The 14,311-nt window shown below is 32.5% G+C and overlaps 1 protein-coding gene across 1 annotated transcript in view; it reads left to right on the forward strand.

Annotated features, from left to right (window-relative positions):
* Positions 1 to 14,311, forward strand: part of LOC138316050 (uncharacterized) — a 31,214-nt gene that overhangs the window by 953 nt on the left and 15,950 nt on the right. The gene's annotated exons all lie outside the window — the stretch shown is intronic.

Below are 14,311 nucleotides of genomic sequence, written 5' to 3' on the forward strand. Positions count from 1 at the left end.
GAAATACATTATTTGAAACGAAACCAGCAGCCAATGGCCTACACAATCTTACATTTGACAAGAGATAACATTCTCACAGATTCTTTCTCTTTCAACATTAACTGGAAACACTTAACCAACCTACTAAACACATAATACATATGCCGTAACCAAATTCTTTACACTACAGGTTCTGCACTATTGCAAACAAACAAAACGAGACTGCCAAAGTTTCTCTACATAAGTTCAAGTTCTGCTGGTTCTCCTATTGCAAACTGCAAAGTAATATCTTCATACAAAATTATTCAAACATCTTTCAATAAACCAGCTATGAACATGATTTCGGCCCATTCCCCTACAGAAATTTAGCTGTATTTTCTCATGTAAATATTTCCCAAGGAAAACCTCTGCTAAATATATGCATTTCAAGGAAGGAAAAATGTAGTATTTTTCCAAGTTGAAAGGTACAGGCCATTAAAATGATCAAATACAAAACTTACTGAATAGATTAATGATGCAGGGCTTTTTCTCACTGGTTTGGGAATGGGGCCTGTGACTTTGAATTTGGGAAAATGTGCAACAAAACCATGATTTGGGGAAAATTATGGAATATGAATTAAAGTATAACAAATAAGATTTTTTATTTCCAGTGTAGTTTATGTACTTTTTGGAGCCAATTCACAAATATTTAAAGTCCTAACCAACCAAGTTCAAGCAATATTTTTGGCCCCAAATCATGTTGGAAAAAAAACCCTGTGATGAATCGATACCATATGGCACCTAATAGGGGACATAATGTATTTGCTGTAACTTGCGCTTATAAATAAAACTGAAAGAGAGTGCATATTTGGGAACTAAAATGTAAGTTGTGGACAAAACACAGAAACCTCTAAAAAGTCAGCCATATTTTAACTCGTTCTGTATTCAAAATCCTACTCATGGCACATTAACCTCTCACTGTAAACAAGTTTCTTTCCTTGACGCACATGATTCTAAAATGTCCAACAGATATTTTTATCAAGTTGCTAAATATAAATTGTGAAGAAAAAACCCCATTGAAAATAATCAATTTTGAAACAAACATGAAAAAACATTATCTATATAATAAATAATCTATACACTGTTGCCATGAACCAAAAATTTATCATTATTTTATGAACCAATTATAATATCCCAACACTTAAATGGTAAAAACTTCCAAATTACCGTAAACTGAAAAACAAACATTTCCTGTACATGTGATGCAGTCAGCTTACCGTATTTCACCGCAAATAAGACCCCCCTCCCAGAGAAGAAATAAAGGTCAAAAGTGGTGGGGGGTCTTATTTGCGGACAACCCGCCTGATAACATCGATCTATGAGGTCGCCATCTTGGATTTTTTTAATGTCCTGTCATTGTTGTATCTGTCATATGACAGATGGGTAATAGCAAGATGTTCAAGTATCAATAATAATAATGAAGACGTGTGAGTAAAATTAAATCAAATGTTATGACAAATTAAAATATAAACAATACTAGGGCAGTTGTAACGTAAGTCTGAAAGGGAAACGCACATTTTTGCAAGAGTCACGCGGACATTCACCAATGAATCAAAACGAAGAAACAGCATCATAAGCAATGTCACTTTAATCCAGAAGTTTTAATAATCGTATAGTTATTTAAAAATATTCAAATTAGGTTATTGTTTACGATCACAACTACATCTCTGTCTTAGTAAACACGTGAATCGGAAGGACGATCGCCGTTCAGACTCAGGCCTATTTAAAATTCACTGCAAACGTTTACATATCAAATTTGTTCATAAACAGAAGAATTTACGTACATTCTTCTCAGCCAAATGAGCAAACGATCGTGATTTAACTTCAACGTGCCGACATCATGCACTGATGCAGTTGTTTGTAACATCGTTACGCACATGTGTAGGAAAATGGCGCCGGGTTGAAGCCATACTTTCACATTTTCACACCGCGTCGTGTTTGGGAATTTGATCGGTATTGCTATTGATACGACGATAGTTTGATAATATTTCAGATCTTAATCCAAGTATTAACTGCATTAAAACATCGTAGCAAGTATTTTTGTATCCAGAGTAAAATACGAAACTTTGCGGCTAATCATATTATACTGACTGCGTAAACAAAACATGGCGGCCGAAAAGTAAAGCATGGTTTCTCCAACTGATCGTGAACTACAGGTACGTTACGTTCACAAATAAACATATTTGAAACTGTAAATGCCTTAAGTAGATATTTTAGGTAATGATTGTATTGAGTTAGAATCCACGACTGCAGAAACGATCTGCATCAATGACGAATATCTTTGCCGATTCATGTAAAAAATGACAAGCCGTACGAACACTAAAACGTGTTGACCATGCCGATAGGAAGTGTTCATAGAAACATATATCGGCGTATTTAGCTGAAAATAGCCTCCAATTAAATATGAGCACTGTTCACAATTCTTATTTATTGATAATTAAATTAAATCACCCGTGAATTAACTTGAATTAAATGACAAAAATAACAAGCACACAAACAGTTGTTTACTACGTGATTTTTCTATGCCGATAAAACAAACAAAAAGAAGTTCCGATACAAAATCATTTTGGTGATATCTTTAATTACTCCATTGCTCAAATCCATCATCCAGTAAACTGAAAAATAGGTGGGGGGTCTTATTTGCAGACATCCCCCCTAAGTCTGAAAATGTGTCAAAATAGGTGGGGGGTCTTATTTGCGGGAGGGGTCTTATTTGCGGTGAAATACGGTAATTACAACTTGACCAGGCAGTGCCTGTTCTATTTGCGAGACTTACTGTAATGATAGACTGAATTCATACAAAATGTCCTGTTGAGTGTTGATCTTAGTAAGATTGTTTTTAGGTGGCCAGTGAAAGTAAATATATCAATACTGGATTTCTAATTGCCACATGTCATGGATGCAAAACATGAGAATTGACCATACGGAACAAGGACATAGCGGACAAATGTGAAGTCGGAATGAATCTGGATCTTTCCAATAGTTCATGTACCCGCATCACAAGCACAAAAAAGTTATTAGTGTAAAAAGTGGTGGTCAAACTTGTTAAACAAAAATTCCTTGCTTTCATCGTACAAATTTACTGGATATCACCAGAGACAGTAAATCATAACATTGTAAAGCTGGAGTTAGGATACATCAGTGTTTATCATACATGAACTACATATACAATTTGCAGTTAACAAGATACAAAAAAGAACTCTCTTCATGACTAGGAATTTATCTGTGAAATATCATTCAAAGATGAAAAAAAAAATATTTTAACAGTTCAATTCAAAAGTGAATGAAGAAAACTCTAGAATTAAAAAGAGAAGACTTTGTTTTCAGTATTCATGTATTACAGACACAAGAAAGCATGACAAATTATATAATTACATGTGTACAATACAAAGTAGCTTTAATTACTTATAAACTAGCAATATACATTCATCAAGACATAGAAAGACCTGTTAAAATGCAAGAAATAGAACCTGTGTCAGTTACTGTTAATTAAATATCCCACCATATCTGCTTCATTAAATCACCAACATATTTTCTATAAGAAGCCTTACAGAAAGAATTATCATGGTTACCATGGTTTCTTACAGAAATTGGATCCAAGATGTATATGTAATCTTAACTTTCTTTAACAATAAACAATTTTTGTGTAGTTTTGCAATTATGAACACATGAGATAAAAAACAAAAACAAAAGTTATGATGGATTTAAAAATGAAATGTTAAAATTTAACCATTTTAACCAAATTGCCCCAAGTCACTTATTATTATTCCAGATGGTGGAATTTATGCTGAATTTTGTTTCATCCATGAATGAACAATTGGTAGTCTTGGTCATTTAAGGACATGTCAGTTTTTTGTGTTGGCAGACCTAGAGGAAAGCTGTAGTACCTGAAGAAACACCAATCTATCAGTAAGTGTATACTAGTACCATTCAATGATACCTTGGTCTCAAACTCCAACCAAGTAATAGATCAATAGATAATTATCATGAACTTATGTCACCTGACAACCACAATACAATGAAAGGAAGAAAATACAGTGGCGTTTTAGTAGAATTCTTAGGCAACTTGCTAAAAAGGAAATAAGATTGAAAAAAAAGAAGATTCATGACAGCATGTACTTGAAATAACATGTACAACTTATTACAATACCACTTTACCATAGTTTGAAAAGAAGTTGAAGTGTATCAGCAAGTTTAAATTGATTAATAAACATGCACCCAACAACCAAGAAATATTTGATACTGCAGGAAATTCGAGAAATAAGGGATGCAAATAATTGGGATGTGAACCGTGAGTCGACTATTGCCACAAAAATCTGTCTTTTCCTTTAAAGATGCGTATGCTGCATGCATGAAGGCACAAGGTGTTCACCTATACAGATCTACAAAAGAAATCCAATCCACACAGAACTTGGTGATCCAGTATTGATATACTTCATTGGTTTGGCTCATGAAAGCAATTTTATTTTGATCATCAATTCTTCCCAATTTTGTTAACGTTGCTCGAGTTCAATATCTGTTGATCGTGGTCTATTTCCGTAGCATATGATGATTGTGATATATTCCGATAGGTATCATGTATTTGATCATTGATCAATGTTGCAATAATGTGTTTGGCAGTTCACTCTAGCTCTGCATTGAAAGCTCTGTTTTAGAAGTTTAACGTTTTGGCAAGCAAATCTTAAACATACACATTTAATGAAACTTCCTAAGAATAAGAGAAAGGTTGGGAAAAAACTCCTTAGAAATTCAAGATATGAAATTTAAGAATGTGTTGAAATCCAAAATTTGTATAAAATTTTAAACGATGTTTATTTTCTTTGAACATGTATATTTTAGTAGTAATTGATAAAACAATGTTTATTTTCTCTGATGAATTTTTAAACTTCTTTGAACCTATATATTTTAGTAGTAATTGATCAGATTTCAGCGCTTTTCACAACTTCCAGTACATATACACTTGCATTGCAAGAAAGCTTTTGTCAAATTAAAGTCAAACGTTTCAAAGGTTAAAGACTGATCACTAAAGTGTCATTGCCATCAGTTTGTTTTAAATCTATAATGCACTAAAATTTGAATGTGTTAAAATATATAGGTTTACAGAATTTCTTGTTTGTTCTGATCATGATATATACATGTATATGGAATGTTTTAATTTTAATTGCTGAAAGTAGACAGCAAATGATTGATGATTACATATTACATCTAACTTGTTACTGGTATATATATATATATATATATATATGTATGTACATTACTTTCAATACACATGTACCGCTATTTATATCTGAGGTTAATTTTCATCAAGCATGCACCTTCAAAATTTGTATGTACCAATATGCAAATTTATGCTAGGAATAATCCATGATTTATTATAATGCAAGAAAATTAATGATTTTGATCAGTTTTACAAATCAAAGTGTATTGCACACCCTTGTAAAATTACCTGTAAATTACCGTATATTATTGTAAGTTGTGCAACTGCATTGTTTCTCATTGTAAATGCATGTATGATTGAAATTATGATCCATTGGACCCTTGCATTGATAAACCGAGCATTTCCAGCGCAAATCGTCCAGATTACGAATTTTCCAAACTACCAGGTTCCGCACGGCGTTTTTTAGACAATGATAAACAAATTTTCAGAACTACTATAGGCTATATCTGTGTTTCAGAATGAGGCTATCTGTGTTCGGATTATCACTGGTCCACTTCATATACAAGCCTAAACTCGTATTGAAAATTCTTCTACGTTAAATGTACAAAAGACAAACAAGTTTGGTAATATTAGCAGTTGATCTGAACTAGATTTAAATGTACAAAAGACAAACAAGTTTGGTAATATTAGCAGTTGATCTGAACTAGATCATGAACCATAATTATGATATGTAGTGGCCATATTAGAATAATCATACTATGTAGAAAAAATCCAAAATATGTCTCCTGGAAGAAACTGGGTGATAATTGAAAGGACATTTGATATCCTGTTAACACTGCCTGGACTGCATGGATTTCAATACCCACATTGACAAAAACGTACGCAATCACTGATTCATTATTGTAACTCGATTGACTTTGACTTTTTCCTGGCTTTGGATATTGAGCTTTACAGTTGAATATATGGGACTGATATATACTTTGATATGCCTCTTTATAAAAAATATTCACATTTTGCATTTTTTAATGTGATCTTATTATAAAGTGCCTTTCCTGCTTTACCAGAGTAGTTATGTATAATAATAATCAAGTTATTGTGATATTGCTAATGTTTATAAGTAAAGAGGACTTTTTGAATTTCTTGTAGACGATCTTGATCAAATATACATGTACCAGATAAATGTTCAAGAAGTTACAGTAATTCCGGAAAAATCTGTCATTTACCGAGATGCTAAAATGTTACCAGTTCTATCCAAATGTGAATTGGACAATTCCAATACATATCTTCATAGATTTAGACAAGAAGAGTCAAACACAGCTCAGAAACTGTTGATAATTGTTTGGTTTTGAGTTATTACACACACAAAAGTCTTATTACATACAAAAAATCAATTATCTTACTGTTTCCTTTTTTAGAGTTCACAAAATTTACATGAAACTCGTTAACAATAAAGTTGGCCATCTACTATTAAACATAATTCAATTATTGTGTCATCATCGGAGGCACTCTGTGGATGTTTCAATTACATTGTATTCTAAAATGTTATCAACACCACCCGGTGCCAAGACATTTCAACGAAAGTTATATTCATGTTTGGATGCCATTGTCCAATATCATTTTCTACACACATTCGAATTGCTTTGAGACCAACAATTAGAATTCAGACCTTGTCCAAATAAAAAATGTTACATAATGTAGCATGCATATGGTTAACTCTAGTTAAAAATTAACTAAAAATCTTCAAGACAGAAAGATCACATCAACAAATGTCATTTTAATATTGAGAGTTACCTTCCTAGGACCTTCATTTCACTTGTCAGTGCAAGCTTGATCGAGTTGTGTACATGTTGGAAAAGTTGTCTATACATTATATAGTTCTATATACTAATATAGGTATGTGTAAAAGCTCCAAAAGAAATCTTTTTACTGGAAATTGAATGTCATCAACTGAAACAGACTATACTATTAATACACTTAGCAGTGATTCGAAGTAGTGATATAGAAATTATTTTTGATTCTCATGATTCTATTGAATATAAAAGTGTTTTTTTTAGATTTTTTACATTGATAAATCTTTCGCTATTTCTAATAACAAGGTAGTCAAATCGTTTTAAACATTCAAATTATGACAATGCGTTAATATAAGAGCACTTCAACTGCGTGTGGAGCTCTCTCTAATGCTGAGAAATGGCACCTCTTGAAAGAGCTGACTTTGGATTCCCTTCTCACATATAATAAGGGACAAAGGACAAATGTATGGTTCTTAACCAAAACCATTTTTCCTATGAAGAAATAATCTCAAAATCAAAGTAATGTTTCGCTTTGAAATCAACAAATGACTACAATCAAATCAAAACATTGCGCTTTCTGTTTTCCTTTCCTTGTGAAAAACAGAACCTTATAATTAGTATAAGGTCATTGTCCAGCATTATTTTCTCATGGCAGCGAGATCTGAATATTGTCAATAAATAGCAGAAATAAATGAGTATGTTGAAAATTGTAAGACCAGAACAATGTTTTGTTATTTTGATAAGTTTTAGAAGAGTTCATAAATTACATGTTATAAATGTATTGTGACATGTAAATTTCCAAAGGTATCAGGGGGGTTGGGGTTGGAATTGCAAACAGTTGGGTAAATTGGATTTACAAGTTATGACAAGAATGTTTGATTTGAATCTTTACTTATTGACTTGACATTGTTTTCAAGACAGCTGTGACCTTGGGCATGTACGCATAAACACCAAAACTTGAAATCTGAGTTTTACAATCAACATATACCGTGACATACGGTACAACAGAAGTGATAAGAATGCATTCTGATTCTGACCATTGATGTCTTCACCCTTGTCACCAGATGTAGAAGAGCGTAAGGAAGAAGGGAGTGGAGACTTGACAGTGACAGGACTCTGAAGCATCATACACGTAGTAACATGTGTAGCTTTGTGTTTGCTGCTGATGCTGTTTTTAATATTGAACTAGGAGAGACTTGCTGGTGTCGAATTGAGTTTGTGATAATGAGATAATCATTCATGATTGCCTATAATTGCTATACAGGCAATTTGGTCTTCTCAATTCTCTTCCTTATTCTGGATTGATTTCTATTTTCTATGTAAGACTTGTTTCCAAAGAAATTGCTAAATGCAATCACACAGTTCTGGGTTACAGACAATTTCTGACATGCTATGGCACTGGTGCTAGGAACTCTGTAAAGGAGGTTAAAATACTTTAAAAATTTGATGGTCAAAACTAAGTTATATAAGTAAAACCAGTAGACACATTGAAAAATACAACTTTATCCTCCACCCCCACCCCCACCCCCACCTAAAAAAAACCCCAAAAAACCTGTCTTACTGGTTGTAAGTTTTTGACTTGAATTTAATTATGATTTGGAGAAATCTGAGTCTAGTGCATTAAAACTTGGAACAGTAGAACAGACCTGTTGATACTTTTAATCTTTTACTATAACGAATTGGTTACAATGCCTTTCATTTAAACAGTATAAAATGAGAAACTTAATAACAATGGAAATATATCTTTCATTAAACAATGATTTATTCTTCATCCTGCTATAGTTCCTGTTTTGTAAATGGAATAAATACATTATAGTGCAGTATTTAAAAATCAAAGCAAGAAAGGGTAAACTTATATAATTAGGTGGATTATATATAATATGATGATTGTTATAGTACTTTAAAGGGACAATTCAGTCTAAGAGAACATTAAAATTTGTATATATATAAGATAAAACAACTTCTAATGGAAATTACATCAGTCAGTTTTACTGTGATATGCCTGAAACGCCTATGGTGGTGACACGTGTGTGAAATATTCAAACTTGCTCGCTGTCCGCCATTACACACTGTGGTCGAACTTCTTGTATGTCGAACCCTGTCCCTTGCTCGTAAAGTAATGCAACTTTTCGCTAGAACTGCTCAAATCGCTCTGACAGTAGTGTGTTTACCTTATTAGGTGAATTGTCTTGCCTAAAAATCATTTTATCACCTTCTCAGTGGTTATGTAGTTCATTTGTTTAACGTGCGTGACTTTGGCTCGGGTATGGGTACAGAGTTAATATTGTACCTGCTTAATCGTATTGTTATAGTACTTTAAAATTAAAAAATAGTTGATCAATAATATCCATTCAACACTGTCAAGAAGTATGTTCTTCATTGAAGAAAACAAAAATGACCATGTAAGGAGAATTAAAAAGGAAACAAAAAAATAAAATCTGCCACACTTGTGTAAATGCATTGAGACATGCATATAGGGAAGATGAGGAATGCTGACATTGAGAAAAGGGCTTTATTGATTTTTACATATCATTTGTTCTCACATATAGATATTAGAGGTTTACATCATTAATCAGAAATCCGTTTTTCAGTGGTGCCTTTGGAAAAAAATCTACTGCAACATTTTAATCAACAAAAATAAGACGGCATGCAGATAACCTCTACCACCTAGTAATAAAATTGAAGAGAAACATACATAAACTTTGATACACATCAGTAATTCTTTGAATTTACTGAATACAAACACCAGTTAAGAAATATTCCATGCAAAGTTTCCATGATCTTTACCTGTGCAGTGACAATATTAGCTACAATTAGCTTTGTGGTTGCAAAGGGAGCCATTAAGTATAGCACATCAAGTATAGCACATCAAGAATTTGGACATTGGTACTGAAAACTTGCATATAACCTAACAATAAAAAATTAATAATAAAAAAATAAATTTGCTACTGATGCTGAATTGCTACTGATTCTGTTGTTTTGATGAGCATGTCTAGTTTATTTCCCTGTGGTTGCAATTGCATTTCATTAACCCCTATATACATATAGCTATTCGGTGAATTCTATGTACAAACATTAAAAATTGAGTTGATTTCTTTCCCGCTGATAAACAGTTTTCCCATTCCTAGAAATACTACAGGAAGAGTCTTCATCACTGTTAACAAAGACATTTCATAAAATGATTTAATTTGATACAAGAAATCATAACTTTGGACTTGCTGACAGTTTTTTGGTACATTAACTTGAAATAAAATATGCATAATTATATACTAATATAAATATATATTATTGTAATAATACAAAGACTTGGTCCAGTAAACATTAGAATAATCAAAGTTAATGCTGTCATCATTGAAATTTATAGCCATGGAATGGCTGCTCCAACATTTGAGAACTGGTATTTGAAAAAAAAAATATATAAAAGAGAAAAAAAATTATTATAAAGTGTGCAAATTTTGTATGTGCACTGGTGAAATGCTATTTATGCTACTGGTCCTAAAGTACTGAATATATATCTTAACTAAATTATGTGGTTGAAAGGAAAATACAGCTGCAGTGAATCTGACCACCCAGGAGCATAAGAAGCTGGACCAAGAAAAGAGTGAAATTTGTTGACAATTATCAATAAAAGCAGCTCAGGTTATAGATTCCAACCCTTTCTCATATGACATGTGACTGCATTTTGTGTAATCAAACAAAATTGTATGACATTTTTTATCAACAGTAAGGCTAAGTGATCATGAACTTGTGAACATATCCATATTCTGAGGGTTTTCATCTACATGCATCATACATAAGAATCTAAATGTATACAAACGCACATGTGTTTAGGCCTATAAACATTGGTTTGTGGAAAAAGCAATAAGTTGCATGAATAAATATGATGGTTACAGACAAGATCAAGAGTTGTTGCCCCTTGTAAACTTATATATTAGACCTTGTGAACACAATGACTAGTAAATATTCACCGAGTTTACTGAAACTTTTTTTATCAATCGTTTGAATTTGAAATTATACCACTTTAACATACAATGGATTCATTTGGCTTATTCTAGTCATACCGCAGTCTCCCAAAACACGCACCTCGCACAACATACACGCAACAGACCGCATACATGGGAGGCCGTCCTTAAATGACCATAGCTGTTAATAGGACGTTAATAAATCAAACAAACAAACAAACAAATTCTTCTAGTATATGTGGACATGATTAAAGAACGTTTTTTGCTCTCTAATAATTTGGTTATATTTATAATCTCAGCTGACCCGGTAAAATCATTGACATAGAGTTAATATTGACAAAGTTTGCAGCTTGAACTTAATAGGATAATCGAAATGTAGAACTTACCGTATTCAACCCAATAAGTGCCCCTCCCCCTTTTTGAGGCCACGATTTCAATTGCCCAGACATAGATAAAGACCAAAACTACACATAACTATATAGATTTGCAATAACTAGCACCTTTTCATTTTTTTAAATGCCCTGTGCGCTTATTGGGTCGAATACGGTAAGCTTCTTACAGAGTTATTGATGCTCTTTGTTCTAATAATATCACTGGTCATTGTATATATGATAATTTACTAGTACCGGCAAGTAAACATATTTTTGAGTGCAGGCTTGTATTGATCATGATATGACCTCTACATGATTTAGTTGGAATTATTGCATATTTTTAAGTACATAGTTTAATTTCTTTGATGGATTTTCAGGAAACATGAAGCACCATGCATTTAAAACAATTGATTAAGATCACTCAAAAATGGCATGGAGTGGATCTTAACAGATGACAGTACAAGTATCATTTATGGCAGTTAAATCCCCTGGTACTCTTTAATATATTCATGTGTACAACTGTTTATAATTGCTATATATTTTAAATGAATGGACAAAAACACTAACCCACCAGCTGGACAGTGCTATGTTGGACATGTTGCAATTGAATTTTTATCTTCAACCATAATCTGTGAGATGACTCGATTATTTAAGATAAAAGTTGATCAGGATTTAACCAAATTACTTGTACATACCATATTGACCGACCTTATGAACAAGGCCCTGTTCAGATTTATAATTCATGGACAGCTCTGCTAAAAAGAACCTTAGAACATATCTAAGGTATGACATCAGTCTGGAAAATAACAATCAATTGGGCCAAAGATGACTCTCCTGACGAGCCAAGTTCTCTATAAAGAACAATACATGGATAGATATGTGTTGTATATCCTCTATATATATAGTGCTCCCCCTTTAAGAAAAGAAAAGACACCTTGTCATGTTATCATTAAAATGGATCATCAATAAGGACTACATATTGAAAAATTGTTTACGCCCAATCTCCATTACCCTTGAAAATTGATAATGAACTAGCCCTAAAAAAGTCAAGAAGTGTATTTGAGAGTGAAGGTATTTAGCAATTATTGTGCCTTTTTGTATTTTAACTATTTATTACTCCCCTGGTCCATGACAGATTTGTATGATTGTAGCTCTTAATAGTAATTGTGGTTATCATCTGAAATATGTCTGAATTTTGTCCCATTTTTTTGTGTATGAAACATCAGAACACAATCTATGTAGCTTTTGGCATTAAGATAATCATTAAGGAGAAATTCATAAAAATGTAGAAATTTGGTCAATTTTGGCTTTATTGCTTTTCATACAGACTTTACAGAGTAGATAATGAACATCAAATTTTAATTAGATTGTATCAGAATTAAGTGCCTGCATAATCACAGTTAGTATTAATTTAATTTGTTCGAGATTGCATTCGTTCTATTGTTTTGTAGACAAAATCTACCAAAAATTGGCAAAAAATGACAAAATTTGCTAATTTATGCAAACCTTGCATTGTATGGTTACTTCAAATTTAAAAGCTGCAAAATTATAAATATTCCATTACATTTAAATCGAGGATGTATTAAATATTTCAAATATAATTTCTCAACATTTAATGTTTTAAAAAAAATCAGGATATGAGTGCAAAAAAGGGTCCGAACCATACATTAACTAAGTCATGAATTACAGCACCATTATATAATACTGATAACCATTTGAAATGGAAAAATCAGTAAACAACAAGTTTAAATTGACAGATTTGGGAGCCAAAAATGGTCATCACCTTGATCTTGGTTAAAATGTACCAGATCTCATGCAAGTAGTTAATTCTTATAATGGATAATGTCATGATGACGGACTGTCCCCTCCACTTTCCCCACCACCACTGCCCACCATCACACACATGCGTGCAAAATGATCAGGACCAGGAAAGTAGACAGATCATTTTTACCTTTTGATGGGCAGATACTCGACAACTATACACTAAGATTATATATAATTAAGTGTCGACCCAAAGACTGTATACAGACAATATATATGTATTGAGAAAATGCCTCGTGGGATTTTCTCAATATGATTTTTACATCTAAACAATATTAAATGCTACTTTTATGGAATAGTTTGTGACTGCTTCAAATGACTTCTGACATTTATAAAATTGGTTTTAATTAGCATAAAAAACCATGCTTGAAATTATTATGTTGAAACCGCAATTAGGCCCGATATTTGGTTTTAAAGCTACTTCACAGGCTGGCTGTGGACTTGTGAAGGACTAGAACTGCTTCAAATAAGTTTGCATGCATATCTCAAAGGACTATCTAGAGAGTTAACGTATGTATACTAAATATTTTAAAAGGCACATACATACTATAATTATATTGGACCACTGAAATGATGAAAATTGGAGACAGTACTTGCATTTCTACTGTATTGTCCATAAACTTTTCACATTTTGAAGTTCTATCAGTGCAATTTAAGAAAATGCCTAAAAATGATCCTGGCAAGTGCTAATATTTTTTGGGTCATTCGAAGATGGCCACAACAGCCAAAATTTTGTAAACACATTTTGAACTTTTGAAGTTCCACAGGTGTGATTTAGCTAAAATTTTCTGATATGGTCCCATTTTTTTGGGGGGTTAAATTTGAAATCTAAGATAGCCGTCAATGCTACTTGTTCCAGTTCTACTTAATTAGCTGAAAGGTGTCTGCAATGTGTTGTTATTTTTCCTTTTAATCCAATGATACAAACTTGGATGGTAACAACCCTCAAAAACTCATTTTTAACTTCTTTATACTGAAATCTGTTAATGATGTATCATATAGACTACTACAAGTACCACCTTAATACTGAAATATGGTGCTCCATTTGTTGTATTTTGACCATCCCAAAAAAAATTTCCGTCTATCCAAAATCCAAGATGGATGCCAATTAGCATGGAAAGTGACCATCTTGTAAAACTTATTTATGGTTCTTTTCTATAGTCTCATCATTGTCATATTACTGTTAGGTTC

Source organism: Argopecten irradians, chromosome 2, assembly GCF_041381155.1.
Source record: "Argopecten irradians isolate NY chromosome 2, Ai_NY, whole genome shotgun sequence".
In the NCBI taxonomy this organism is placed as follows: domain Eukaryota; kingdom Metazoa; phylum Mollusca; class Bivalvia; order Pectinida; family Pectinidae; genus Argopecten; species Argopecten irradians.